General features: G+C 42.5%; 1 long non-coding RNA gene across 1 annotated transcript in view; it reads left to right on the forward strand.

Annotated features, from left to right (window-relative positions):
• The first annotated feature begins 8,278 nt into the window (after positions 1-8,278).
• LOC308089856 overlaps positions 8,279-16,006 on the forward strand; it is a 390,353-nt gene continuing 382,625 nt past the window's right edge. Inside the window, exon 1 of the long non-coding RNA XR_013933566.1 lies at positions 8,279-8,649. This is a non-coding gene — a long non-coding RNA (uncharacterized lncRNA). The remainder of the gene's footprint in view (positions 8,650-16,006) is intronic.

Below are 16,006 nucleotides of genomic sequence, written 5' to 3' on the forward strand. Positions count from 1 at the left end.
TTAGCACTGCTGCCTCAGCCGACCTGGCCACGTAGCACTTGTTAACCCCGAGCTAACGTTGACTCCGAGCTTCGCCGCCGCTCAGCTAGCCTAGCCATGTAGCAATCTTAGCCTTGAGCTAACAGTACCTCCGAGCTTTGCAACTGCTAACTAGCCTACCCGCGTATTAGCCTGGAGCTAATAGTGACTGCCCGTGTTGCGGCTGCTCCGTCTATGCTACCAAGGATAGCGTACGAAAAACGGGTGTTTGGATGGTCCCCTTCACTGCGCTGCACCGCGTTTTGCGCGAGTGGGAAACAAGACTGAAGACCAGACGCGGGTCTCCGCTTCCAGTACAGTGAGTTTCCACTCCTCTCGACGGGCCCTCGTAGCCTCATACACACGACACGGGCAGGGCCCCCGTAGCTCTAGGACGCCGGGCTAACGGTCACCTGCGGGACAGGCGACCGTTAGCCACAAGCTAACACCGGTTAGACACAATAGCGTGTGTTCTTTCCCCACGGGGTGGCCTCTTGGCCACAGAGCTAACAACCGAACAAACACACCAGCGCCCCCAGCTCGTCGTGTGTTTTGTCTCAGGGACGTCTCTGCGTGGCTCCAGCTAGCACCAAGGGCTACCAGCTGGCCGACTGGGAATCACCCTTGGCTCCCTTTCTAACCAGCGAGGCACAGCGGGTCTGCCGGGACCTGTCGCTGGCTGACACCAGGGATTTCTGCTAACTAAAGGATGCCATCTTTGCCAGTCAAGGCTAAAGCCTTCTAGCCACAGCCCAGCGGTACCACAACTGGGCCTACCTAGCGGCCTGTTACGCATCACGCAGAGTTGGTTAACGAGTGGGGGAGAGCCCCCCTGTATCGAAAGACTTGTAATTGACCAATGTATCCGTTCCTTGCCGCCTGACGGCCGTAAATATGCCTCACAAGTGAGCCCCAGCTCGTTGGAAGCGCCGGTGGCCTTGCTGGAGAACCACCAAGTGAGTGTGGAGATTATGAGGACTACAAAGATGGAGACGCCGAAAGGTGCTGGAGAGACCCAGCCGTGACCGGAGGAGGGCACCAACGCCGACCCAGTCACCACCCCAACCGATAACCGCAGCCCCGAGAGGCCCAGCCAGGCCCAGCTGGACTGTGACCGAGAACCGCAGCCCCAGAGAGGCTCAGCCCGGCCCAGCCGGACCGTGACCGTGATGTGTCAATGCCCACAGCAGCCAGCTCCGACGGGACCCAGCCCTGCCTACACTCCGGGAGCGGCCACCGACGTCACGCCAATCTACCCGTCAAGGTCGAGGGAACCGACACCCATGCCCTCCTGGACTCCGGAAGCGCCGTCACCCTCGTGCATGCTGACTTTGCGGCTCCGCTCATCTCCGCCACCGTCCCGGTAACCTGTGTCCATGGGGACATACGTCACTACCCCATCACCCACGTACTCATTCAGATGCCCAGAGGAGATGTGATCGTCCCGGCGGGAGTCATGCCGAACCTCCCTGTGCCGCTCTTGATTGGGGCGGACTGCTTCCTGTTTGCCCGGTAGGCTACTGGACACCGGGGTTACATACGATCCCGGCCCGCCGCCGCCAGAACCCACGACCCAGACCGGCGATACCCCTGTCGGCCTGCCCAGCGTTCCGGCCCACCTCTGACGGACCACTGGGTAACAGCTCCCTATAAGAGAGAGAGAGAGAGGGGGAGAGGGAGAGAGAGAGAGAGAGAGAGAGAGAGAGAGATACACCAGTGAGAAACCCCTCTGTAGCAGAAACAGGGGGGAACCCCTTCGCAGAGTCTCCACTGGCCTAGCCAGCCGGCTCACCAAGGGTTGGAGAGTTCGCCACCACGCAGTAGACCGACCCCGACCTCGAGATGGCCCGTCATCGCGTAGCGGCCATAGATGGACAGAAATGTGACGGGTGAGTGCACTGGTTCCCCCTTATTTTCTTGCAAAAAAATTGACTTCTGTATAAGGTGCGATAACTAAGGGGGAGGATATTGTTGAACAATTGCTAGTACCTAAACTATATGTCTCCCAAGTATTGTACCTAACCCATACCCACCAGCTAGGAGCCCACCTAGGAGTACAAAAAACATATGAACGTATATTAGCCCACTTTTATTGCCCCGGGGTGAAACGGGCCGTAGAGGACTTTTGCAAGGGCTGTCCTGAGTGTCAGAAGACTGCACCAAGGCCCTCTCACAGCGAACCCCCTGGTACCACTACCCATCATCAGCGCTCTGTCTTCCGCCTGGCGATGAACATTGTGGGTCCGCTCCTGAAACCTTCCCGAGGACATCGCTACGTGCTGGTAATCGTAGACTATGTCACACGTTACTCAGAGGCGATACCACTACGTACAGCGTCAGCAAAAGCCGTGGGCCACAAACTGTTGGGAATTGCAGATGAAGTGCTAACTGACTAGGGGACCTGTTTTATGTCGAGAGTAATGACACTGTTATACCGATGGCAAAAAGTGAAATGCATACGTACCTGGTGTACGTATGCATAGAGGCCCTATCGCATCCCAGAGGCCAGCCGGGAGGCCATTAAAGAGGAGGTAAAAAAAATGTTGGAGCTCGGAGTCATAGAAGAGTCCTGAAGTCCCTGGTCTAGCCCTATAGTCATCGTCCCTAAACCTGATGGGCCTCTGAGGTTCTGCAACAACTTCCGGAAGCTGAACGAGGTCCCAGAGTTCGACACATATCCCATGCCCCGGGTGGATGAGCTGATAGAGTGCTTTAGCCCGGCTCGGTTCGTCAGCATCCTCGACCTAACCAAGGGCTACTGGCAGGTCCCGCTGACGGAGAGGGCTAAACCGGAGGGCCTCTTCCAGTCGTGTGATTTTGCACTTTAAATAAATAAAAATGTTTTATTTATTTGCAAATGTAAGTGCAAAATCACACAAATGTCTCCATACACCTCCTCATATAAGTTCATAAAACTTGAACTTATATTTATTACAGAATATAATATAATAACTAAATCAAATGAAACATGGAGAGACAACAGTGCTTTTAAATCTGACTTTATTGACAGGATGCATATGAGCATTATGGGGCTCTTTAAAGTAATGGTATCAGTGTTACATAGCATAGACCAGAACACCACTGAACATGTTGTGGTTGTCAGTGTTATCATAGAGCATGTTGTTAGCAGGTAAACGCATGTAAACCCTGTCTCCTTCCTCCAGCTGTAGGATGATTCCATTAGTGATGTACTCGTTAAAATCATCATTATTCTTTGAAAGTTTTCTATATCCTATACATTTGTATGCGTACATAACCTGGTGACAACCAGCCAACAAGAGTTGTGAGCTTGTAAATCTGCTATTTTAAATATGTTATTTTTTTCTTGAACATTTGGCCAATGTTTGAACAGTTTTTATAGTTTGTTGATTACTTTTGATACAGTAATGGTATTTTTTCTTTTCTTTTCTTTTTTACGTTTAAAAAGTCTTAAAAGTCCTTAAATTATCACTTCACTGTCATTTGGGGAACCCCCAAAAATCATGTGGGGGTCGCAGCGCGAGGCGTTGTGAGCTTGTAGATCTGCAATTTTTGGCTACATTTCTCCTCAGAATAGGGATGCTAGGGTTCCAGTGGTTAATGTAAAAAAAATCCTATCACACAAAGATTTGGCGCCCCCCCTGTAGTAAGGAAAACACAGAATAAGGAGTGCACACCTGTGTTGATGAGGTGCTGGCCACGGCAGATAATAATGTAGACAAGGATGAGGCCGCACAGCTCCTAGCCACGATGCAGAAAGTTTAATTAGAATGAAATGCAACCAACGTTTCGACAATACAGTCTTCCTCAGGGTTTTTTCCCCCCCTGTAGTAACTACACCCGGACCCCCTATTGAAGACCCCTGCTCTATAGCAATGATACTTTCAGAATATAGTGCTCCAGAGTGGAACAGAATGCATTGGTAGCAGAACAAAAGATGATCAACGTTGCATCGTGCCAGGCATTTGTTTTAGTTGTTCTTACCATGTTGGCGAAAATCTATGGTTATATGATTTCCCCACCTTTGTAGGAACCTTATGTTTCAAGTTTACGGTTTTCAGGCACCAAAGCCTATGTGGGACACGCCTTAACCACCACTTTGAATCATGTCACACACAAATGTACGTGTCGTTTAGAAGAGTCTGACAACTGTGTTATGGTGGACAAACATGGTGTCAGGTGGAGTCAAAACTTTACATAGTGACCTCATGCGTCCACGGGTCATTCTGCTGCTGTTGTTGTAACAGGCAGGTGATGGATGCATCATGGAGCAGCACATCAATCACTATCCCATTAAGACCGGGAAAGCATCTGTGTCATTTTACATTTTAGCTATATATATATATATATATATATATATATATATATATATATAGCAAATTAGTTTGCTATTCAAAAAAAGCAGATATACAAGCTCATAGTACGTCACTTCGTGCCGCTCTATGAGCTTGTTGATCTGCTATTTTTGAAAAATCTTGAACATGTGTGCGAATCTTTGAATATATGTTTTTAACATCTTTAAAAACATCTTTAACTAAAATCTTTGCTTTCTGGGGGTCCCTGGAGCAACATATTTTGAGATGGGGTTCGGTGGCCAATTACATATTATTTTGGGGGTCCTTTGACAACCACTGATATAGTAAGATACTTTAGGATTTAGAAGACATTTGTTGAATCGGCCTGATATGAATCATGTCACACACAGATCAGTGTTGCCAGATTTAGCGAGAGGAATAATAAGCAACCAGCTCTATGAAAACAGGCCCATATAGTATATATAATGACTATTATAGGTTACATGAGCACTTTTAACCTATGAGCATCAGAAGTTTAAAAATAACCGATTTAGAAGCTCACAACGTTGTGCGCTTGTAGATCTGCTATTTTCAAAAAACTATTGTGAAAAAAGTAAAACAAAATAATATTTTTAGTAATAATATAACGCAAATGACATGAAAATGTTTGAGAACCACTGGTTTATACAAGGTAATTTTGGCACCCTGCAACTACCAATATTTGCAAGCAACTTTACAGAAAAACAAGCCTAAATTCGATTCTAATAAGCAGACCTGGCAACACCGACACAGATGCGTCGTTTCATAAAAAAGCAAAGGCAAAGTTTGCATAGTGACCAGGTGATTCATATATATGCATTTCCGTAGAAAAAACATCAAAAGAAAGGTGACAAGTGCAGTTGTACAATAAGCAGTACAGAGGAAGGATGAGGAGGGAAGGGAATGGTTAGAGGAGGCGAAGTAGAGAGATCTTCATTTGGAGGATTTGCCATCAGGAAGACAGTGACTGTCTGAAGAAGAGACTTCACCAAAACACCCGACTCAGAGATCTGAGACTCTCTGCTGGCATCTAAAACGTGAGATCACTTTAACCTTGAGTTCATTGTTCATTAGAATAGTTGTTATTTTCAGAAGATCATGTTCGAAATGTTTATTTGTGTCAATGTTACATTGCACTCAAATCCAGCCAATATATTTTTCTCTTCTGAACCAGTTGCAGGACACACGCGCAGCCTTGAGATGATCGACATCGACACACAGGGAAATGGCACCAACTCCTCCATCCCCTTCATATCCTCAGAAAACAACAACGTTCCTCTGACACTACTAACTGCTGTCAACTCTATCAACATCATCCTGGGTCTCCCCATCAACAGCTACGTTGTGTGGCTGATACTGAGTGGAGCTGGTGGGACGATAGCCTCAGAGTTCTTTTATCTCAACCTGACTGTTTCTATGATCATCTCATCCCTGGCCTCTGTCTTTAACTTAGCATCGCTCTTCACACACAACATTATTTTGACCTTTGTTAAATCCTTTGCTTTTGTTGTTTGTTTCTGGTTCTCTCGTCCATGGTTCCAGTGTTGTATCTGTGTGGAGCGTTACATAGCGGTTGTTCACCCTGTGGTATTTTTCAGGTACAAAGCTCTTTGGTACAGGGTGGCCTGTTGCTGTGTTGCCTGGCTGATCTGTCTTGCATTCAGCTCGTTGCGGTTTTGGTCAAAACCAGTGTTGGGTTACATCTCTCTGGGCTTTAGCATTGTGTGCATTTCTGTGATGTATTTCTGCTGCTTTTCGGTCCTCAGAGCTCTGAAACAGCTTGGACCAGGAGGGACAGAGGGACAGAGGGGAGGGAAATGACATGAAGAGAAGGGCTTTTAAAATTATTCTGATCAGCTTGATAGTGATGATGGTGACTATACTGAGCCATATTACTGATGTTTTAACTAATCTGACCCTTCCAGGATGCTCATCACATATACAATTGTTATGATGTCATTGTTTGCTCATCCTTTGCTCTACATCTACAAAGCTGGGAAACTGCCATGCTTCAAGGGGTTCTGAAAGCAGGATAGATCTCTTACAAGACCTGTGTACGTTTGAATACGTTTGAAATTGAATCTATATCCTCCACTGTGTCAGACAAACTGATTCAAATTATTCAGCTATTTGTTATGTTGTTGTTTATTGAAATACAAAAAAAAATCTAATATGAAAATGAAATTTTAAGTGTAACATTGTTGTTCATGATGATATAAAAAAATGCATGTAATCCTATTAATAATTTTAAAAGTGTGAATTGAAACGATCACTTCTCAAGTTCACTCTTATAGCAGGTGATTTGAATCCACTTAATCTTAAATGATTTGCAGTGCATATTTGTTCTATCATGTCTATTGATCAGAGATGTGATCAAATGGTTGTTTGCAGGTGGTTAAGTTCAGACATGAGTTTGATGTGGTTTAATTACTTCACTGTATTTAAAAAGGTCTTAAAAGTCCTTAAATTGTCACTTCACTGCCATCTGGGGAACCCCCAAAAATCTTGCCCCCCTTGGGGTCCCAACCCACATGTTGAGAACCACTGCTCTAAGTGACCTTGACCCCTGAGGAATTTGACATTGTGGAGCAATATCCCGGAGTTTGAGAAATTGAAATGAACGAATAAAGCAACTTTTTAATGTTTGTGATGACTGGGAAAGTGGGGTTGGCAGTTTTTCTGCCAAGGAGTGGTATTGGTGCAAGACAAATCCCTGCAATTGATCTACAATCATGATAAAATAACCTAATTTGAACCCTCACACAAGGCAGGGTTAAACATTTGCAAATGTTCCCGCATAAGATTACATGTACCCCAACTTTCAGCAGATGTCACTGGTCTGCTTAGGGCAGCGGTTCTCACACGTTTTGTCTTGAGACCCAAAAGAGAAATATGGCGTCTCCCGGGACCCAAACCTAGAAAAATACATCACACAAATTAACCACTTAAGAACCATTTAATAAAAGCTTTCAAGAAATAAAGAAAACACTTTTATTTGTATTTATTGTTTTAATCTATTATTGTAATCTTCTGAAATAATTTCATGAGTCCAGGCTGTTTTAAGGTAATCCCATAACTATAAATGACAATTGTCCCAATATATTTGGGACAATTGTTTCTACTTTGTTTAGACAAACAGATATTTTTTTTTATATCCAGCATAATGGTGGCTGCGGCCATTTTTAAGCTGGACATACAGCAGATCTGTGTGTGTGTGTGTGTGTGTGTGTGTGAGAGAGAGAGAGAGAGAGAGAGAGAGAGAGAGAGAGAGAGAGAGAGAGAGAGAGAGAGAGAGAGAGAGAGAGAGTAGTTAAGGAGAGTTATCCAATGTTTGACAATTATGGAGAATAAATGCTTACCAATAGCTTTCTTCATAGCTTTCGTGTCTACTATCACCTCTGAATTTTTGTACCTTTATTTGACTTTCTAAGTACCCCAAGATTCAGTGGGAATAAGTGACAATTACGGCCATAGATATATATAGTGGGAATAAGTGACAATTACGGCCATAGATATATATAAAGGCTAGATGGCTCAAGGGGGCGTCGTAAGCGTAGCTCAACCACGGCCATCTTGCAACAGTCATTCATAACATTATGTCTATGGTGCATGTACTTTGAAATAACCATAGCGTGCTCAATTTTCATCCGATTTTCAAACAGTTTGGTGTTTTGTAAACACCAAAGATGTAGTTATGATACTGCATACTTATAATTATAATCATGTTTTTTTTTTTTATAACATTAAATATGCAGTATCATAAATACATCTTTGGTGTTTACAACACACCAAAACGTTTGAAAATCGGATGAAAATTGAGCACGCTATGGTTATTTCAAAGTATATGCACCATAGACATAATGTTATGAATGACCGTCCCAAGATGGCCGCCATGTGGCAACGTCGTACTCCATTGGCCAGCAGCGCGGGTGAGTCATGCAGGCCCCTATTCAGGGTGAAATTTGAACAAACCACTAATTAAGGATTTCGGACTAGGCAAGAGGCGTTTCCCCGCAAAATTCGGTATTCTGTGGCACCCCTCTCACCCGCCAAACACCTGAGCTACCCCTTACATTATGCATAGGTGTGGTTTGGGCGTTACAATGATAAAACCAATCACCGTGCCAGAAGCCATTGCCTTTAAGAGAAGACTGCGCTAGCCGTCATCCCCGATCCAATATATGCTCTAGCCTATCTCCCTGTCTGCAGTCTCTGCACTGTTGCCTGGTCTGATTATTATAAGCCACATTGGGCTTGTTTTCCTTCTTTTATTTTATTTTATCCAAATACATTTTTATATTAATTTGTAGCCTATTGTGTTCACAATAAGCTTGTCATATTAGTCAGATCCGGAATAGTATATGAAAGCCATTTAAAATATTTATACTATTGGTACACACCGGCTGCTCCCAAATAATTAATTACATCATGTTGCGACAACGCTCCTACGTGGTACACAGACAAACAGTAGCACATGGGTATAATAAATTGGACAGTTTTAGGAAAGGTCTATAGCCTATGTACTCACGTTGGCTGTTATCGTTCTATTTCCACCATTCTAATGGATTCCAGGGGTGTGTAAACATCTTTGAAGTTGCTCCATAGTTTCCTCTGAAGTGACGCAGTTAAAGTTAACTTACATCCATATTGTCCCCGTTATCTTTCATCATCCACCTTTGTTCAGTAATCCCGAACAGAGCTAAACTTTAAGTTTACATCAATCAAAGCCTCTCAAACCCAGACACATTGCTGCGATGCGTATATGTGCGTCGCCTACCTACCCAAAATAACAGACATACAAGCTATCAACGGCGCTGCGTCATGTCGTGTCGACAGCTTACAGATCTGTTATTTTGGACAGCATACAATGAGGCGCGCGCGCGCCACGGATTAGCCTATCACTAAACCAAAAACATTACATTACGTGGTCAACAACATACTAGACATGTAACTTGCTTGGAGCTTTTAATGCAGTGGTTCTCAACCTGTGGGTCGAGACCACAATGGAGCACCCAACGCCTGGCGAGCTTGTAGATCTGCTATTTTCACAATATTTATCTGTGGAACCGAGTCAAACAAAATGGGGGGGTCCCCAGTTCAAATATGGTTATTTTGGGGGGTCATGAACGTAGCGTTTACGCGGGGAATATAATAATAATATAGGCTAATATATATAATATAGGCTATAATATAATATTCACCCGCAGCATGGGTTTAATGAGACAGCAGCCAAAATGAAAATCACTATGATCCGCTCATCTTATAAAAAATTTAAGTGCTTAAGATTTTAGCCCAAACCCAACGGGACCCGACCCGGCCCTTCGGCACCGGCTGAGCCGGGTCTACGTTTTTTTTACATCCAAATAAATTCACATATTAATTAATTTGTAGCGTAGGCTATTGTGTTCACAATAAGCAACTTGTCATATTAGTCAGATCCCCAAGAGTATATGAAAGCCATTTAAAATAGTTATATATTCCCAGCTGATGCCAAATAATTAATCAACAGGGCAGCGCAACCAAAAGTAGGTCAAATCAATCAATCCGTCTTGTCATGACGCAGCAGCCCCCTTTAAAGTTTAAACCATAACATGACATCTTCAGACTATTGAGCTTTCTTCATGTCTTTTTCACCTCAAAGTAAATGTTGGATTATTTCTTCAAATGAGACACTATGAGAGCACAGGCAGCGGGCATTAGAAGGTAACATTGGATGTGATTTCTCCATCGCAAAAATGATTACGGTTATTCTATGAAACATATATTTCATAGAATAACCATAATCATTTTTAAAATGGTTATGGGGCAGTGTATATTTATATAGCCCTATTTGCTCCAAGCTGTTTTTTAAATAAAATATAGACTTCTGGAAGAATTAACGAATTACCAAGATTTAATGAGAAATAAGGCTTCTTTAGAAAAATGACTGACGGGCTGGGCTGGGCCTAATTTGTCAATTACTAGTCGAGCCGGGCTGAAATATTTAGGGGATATGAAAGCTCTAGTTAGTAGTTTGAAGTGCTCATGTGGCCTTATAGTTGCTTCTTTTTGTTTTCATAGACCTGCGGACTGCGGTTGCTTATTTCTCGCCAAGGCTGGCAACACGGCTCATGGTCCAACGCACAAAGCCATTGTAGTGTCTGTGTGCACTTGACGGGTGATTTTATAAACCAGCGGGTGGTATTAGATTCCACTAACCCCCCCCGAAACCCGTACCCATGTGTGTCTGTAGAATTGCAATGTGGGGGATATAGCAACAACACGCCCACGGGCACACCTCCACGCGCAAATAACAGCGTCGGCATAATGGTGACTGGTAGAGCAGGTGCTAGAATAACCTATTGGGGCGGCGCAGCTCCATTATCAGTATTTAACAAGCGTTGCGGCTGGGAAAACTGGCACAGAATAGAGCGGCTAGCCTTTATATATCTATGATTACGGCCACCACAATTTGATGGATAGGCCAACTGAAAAGTGGGCGTCGCTGATGTTATGGCCAGGAGTAATGTTTTACTAAAAACTAATGGCTGGAATGGATTCAGAACCCCCGAAAACCCATAATAAGACATCCCACAAGTTCATATTGCCCGATTTAAAAATTCCCAGTTGTTTGCCCAGGCCCTCCAGGTACCCCAACTTTGATTGGCTCCCACATAGTTTCCCAAAGGATTTGGGTTGGAACAAATTCAGAGGTGATAGTAGACACCTTTATGAACACATTTGTGAAGAAAACTATTAGTAAGCATTTATTTTCCTTAATTGTCAAACATTGGGCTGACTGTCCATAATTACAGAGAGAGACAGAGAGAGAAAGAGTAGTCGTGTGACTTGTGTGACCCTCAACACAGGATTTGAGAATCCCAGGCTCAAAGTATCAATATTACCACCACCAATAATAATGATAGTAAGAGCAGCATCAGTGCTTTCTGCACATGATGAAAAACAACTTTCATTGGAGCAGTGGATACAGCTACGGGGCTATGGGTGTGTGATAAACAAATTATCAACACATCGTTGTTGTCCGAGTTTATCCAGCCAAAGGCAAAGTTTGCATAGTGACCGGGTGATTAAATATGCATTTCCATGGACAACCCACTATCAAAAGAAAGGTGACAAAGCTCATGAGTGCAGTTGTACAACAAGCAGTACAGAGGAAGGATGAGGAGGGAAGGGAATGGTTAGAGGAGGCGAAGTAGAGAGAACATCATTTGGAGGATTTGCCATCAGGAAGACAGTGACTGTCTGAAGAAGAGACTTCACCAAAACACCCGACTCAGAAATCTGAGACTCTATGCTGGCATCAAAAACGTAAGATCACTTTAACCTTGTGTTCATTGTTCATTAGAATAGTTGTTATTTTCAAAAGAGTTGTTCAAAATGTTTAGTTGTGTTAATGTTACATTGCACTTAAATCCAGCCAATATGTTTTTTCTCTTCTGAACCAGTTGCAGCGCACACGCACAGCCTTACAATGAACGACACACAGGGAATTGGCACCAACTCCTCCATCCCCTTCATATCCTCAGAGATCGACACCTATCAGGCACTACTAACTGCTGTCAACTCTATTTACATCATCCTGGGTCTCCCCATCAACAGCTACGTTGTGTGGCTGATACTGAGTGGAGCTGGTGGGACGATAGCCTCAGAGTTCTTTTATCTCAACCTGACTACATCTGTGATCATCTCTTACCTGGCATCTGTCTTTACCTTAGCATGGATCTTCACACGCAACACAATTGTTTTCAAATTTTCAGTTTTTGCCTTTACTTTTGTCTTTTATTTCTCTGTTTCATGGTTCCAGTGTTGTATCTGTGTGGAGCGTTACATAGCGGTGGTTCACCCTGTGGTATTTCTCAGGTACAAAGCTCTTCGGTACAGGGTGGCCTGTTGCTGTGTTGTCTGGCTGATGAGTCTTACATTCAGCTCGTTACAGTTTTGGTCAATTACAGTAATGGATTACATCTCTCTGGTTTTTAGCGTTGTGTGCATTTCTGTGATGTCTTTCTGCTGCTTCTCGGTCCTCAGAGCTCTGAAACAGCCTGGACCAGGAGAAGGACAGAGGGACAGAGGGGAGGGAAATGACATGAAGAGAAGAGCTTTTAAAATTATTCTGATCAGCTTGATAGTAATGATGGTGACTATACTGAGCCAAATTACTAATGTTGTAACTTATCTGACTAATTCCATCCAAGTTGCTAATTACATCACATATACAATTGTTATGGTGTCAGGGTTTGCTCATCCTTTGCTCTACATCTACAAAGCTGGGAAACTGCCATGCTTCAAGGGGTTCTGAGAGAAGGATAGAGCTCTTACCAGACCTGTGTGTAATAGTATGTAGTATCAAATTATTCAGCCATTTGTTATGGTGTTGCATATTGAATTACTAATGGTACAGAAAAATGTATTATGAAAATGAAATGAAATTATAATTGTAACATTATTATTCATGATGATACAAAAAAATGCATGTAATCCTATTAATTATTGTAAAAGTGTAAGCTGAAACGATCACTTCTCAAGTTCACTCTTATAGCAGGTGATTTGACACCACTTTATCTGAAATGATTTGCAGCGAATATTTGTTTATTGATCAGAGGTGTGATCAAATGGTTGTAGCTTGCAGGTGGTTAAGTTCAGACATGAGTTTGATGTGGTTTAATTACTTCACTTTATTTAATGGTTAGTGTAGAGTTTGGTACAGGATCTGGAAAGAGTGTCTAAATATTTTAACCTGCTCATGAACTACTTTTAATAAATCAATTTTAAATACATCTACATTATGAGTGTGATTGCAAACAAAATAAAAATGTTGTTGCTGTGTTTTGTCTGAGAGAACCACAAAAAGCTTCCCATTGTATACATTAACTAAAATGCACTCCACGGAGTGCAGGCCTTCGCCAGGCTGGGTGGCCTACCCCAGGGCTGTGTCAGTCGTGGGTTACAGGCAAAAGGATGCAAGGAAGCTGCGGGGGTGAATATCATTTGTACAACAACGTATGGTTGACCTTTACACATTTGTGGAAAGAACGTGATTTTGGAGGTGTGTTCTAGGGCAGTGGTTCCCAAAACCTTTAGCTTAAGACCCGAAAGAGAAATCAGACGTTTGCCCGGGACTGGAACTAGTGAAAATAGCAGATATTTTCATTTCACTTTATCTGAAATGATTGTTAGTGAATATTTAACCATCAGATCATCTGTGTTCTGTTTATTGATCAGAGGTGTGATCAAATGGTTAGTAGGTTGCAGGTGGATGTTTAGACATGAGTTTGATGTGGCTTAATTACTTCACTTTATTTAAGAGTTAGTGTAGAGTTTGGTAGAGGATCTGTGAAGGGTGTCCACCAAGACATGCTCTGACACCAATTAATAGCATTTCCTTTACCAATGGTGTCTGATGGATTAGTATCCACGGTCTAAATAATTTGACCCCTTCAGGAACTACTTTTAATTGTAATTATTTTACATGATTGTGATGGAACATGTAACATTAGAGACAAATACAACTTTAGTAAAGATCCCACTTCATCCAGAATTATTGGTTGTGAATATTTAAAAAAGCAGAGATCTCTCCAAGCTGGATAGACCCCTGTAATTACTATTAGAATATAGATCTATTTAACACCTTTACTGAACACACACTATATAGCAATAATTACTATTAGAAAATAGAGCTATTTAACACTGTTACTGAACGAACACTCAATAGCAATGATTACTATCAGAATATAGAGCTATTTAACACTGTTACTGAACAAACACTCTACAGTAATGATTACTATCAGAATATAGAGCTATTTAACACTGTTACTGAACAAACACTATATAGCAATACTTACTATTAGAAAATAGAGCTATTTAACACTGTTACTGAACAAACACTCTACAGTAATGATTACTATCAGAATATAGAGCACCAGGATGGAACAGAATGCCATGGTAGCACCAGAACAAAGCATTATCAACGTTGCATCGTGCCAGGCATTTTTCCTTTTTTTAGGTCGGCAAAAATCTAGGGTTATATGATTTCCCCTTTGTAGAAACTTGCCTTATGTGTCAAGTTTAGGGTTTTCAGGCACCAAAGCCTCTGTGGGACTAGCTCTAGCCCCGTTTGGAAACTCATCCTCCATGATAGCTCTGAACTATATAGTGGAGGGAGAGGTTCCGATCGGAGCTAATGTGGGACACGCCTTAACCACCTGGCCTTCAACGCCCCGATTAATTGTTCTGAGTTCAGTCGCCATTGTAGAATTAGTAGATCACCGGTACTTATCTTCTATCACAGTGGTTCTCAAAGTGGGGTCCGGGGAACCTCAAGGTTCCTTGAGGGGGTTCCAAATGGACCCTTATACAGGTCTGTACCTGAGGAAATACTCAAGTCAAGTAAAAGTAGGCTATACCTCATTACTTGAGTAAATGTACTTAGTTACAGTACTTCCCATCATTGCTGGTGAAGCAGCACATCTCTGCAGTAAACCGTGTTACCAGATTTTGCGAGAGAAATAAGCAATAAGGTCTATGAAAACAAGCCCAAAAAGAAGGGAATATTATATAGGCCACATGAGCACTTTAAACCAATATGCATCGGCTATTTGAAAATAGCCGATCTACAAGCTCTGGAAACTGAGCTTGTAAATCGGCTGTTTTCATGTGGAATATTTTGGAATCATTTTAATGACACAAATCTGTAACAGGGGTCCCTGGCAATAATTATAATTTCAGATGGGGGTCAGTGGACTTTATACAAGCAATTTATGCATGATTAGAACATGCTTATTATATAATATTTGACAATTAAGGTCTAATATTTCTACAATTTCTACAAAAACCTGTATATCCAGTCATTTTGGGGCATAAACAAGAAGTAGAAGGATGAAATTAAGTCTGATAATGATGTACCGTGCCTGTTCACATCATGGATACTTTACATTTCTTAAGACCTTTTTTTTTTTTTTTTTTTACATTTTTGACAAAATAGCCAATTTTACATCGAGGTGCACAGATGTCCCCAATGCCCACCTATCCTGTATCCGTTGTGGTGACAACAACAACAACAACAACAACAACAACAACAACAACAACAACAACAACAACAGCTCCAATCGGCCTCGCTCCAGTTCAAACACGTTGTCAGGTGGAGTCAGAACTTTACATAGTGACCTCATGTGTCCACGGGTCATTCTGCTGCTGTTGTTGTAACAGGCAGGTGATGGATGCATCATGGAGCAGCACATCAATCATTATTTGAATGTCACAAACAGATCAGTGTTGCCAGATTTTGCGAGAGAAATAATAAGCAACCAGCTCTATGAAAACAAGCCCAAAAGAAGTGACTATTATAGGCTACATGAGCACTTTAAACCTATGTGCATCGGATATTTAAAAATAGCCGATCGACAAGCTCACAACGGCAGGAGATATGGCGCGTTGTGCGCTTGTAGATCTGCTATTTAAAAAAAAAACTATTGTGAAATAAGTGACAAAAAAGTGACAAAGTGATTTTTTAAACATTTCAACAATACAAATGACTTGAACATTTTTGAGAACCACTGGTTTAAACAAGGTCATTTTGGCACCCTGCAACTATCAATATTTACAAGCAGCTTTACAGAAAAACAAGCCCAAAGTCGATTAGAAAAACCAGACCTGGCAACACTGACACAGATGCGTCG

The sequence above is a fragment of the Gymnoscopelus braueri genome (assembly GCF_963280865.1).
Source record: "Gymnoscopelus braueri genome assembly, chromosome: 1".
NCBI classification, from domain to species: Eukaryota; Metazoa; Chordata; class Actinopteri; order Myctophiformes; family Myctophidae; genus Gymnoscopelus; species Gymnoscopelus braueri.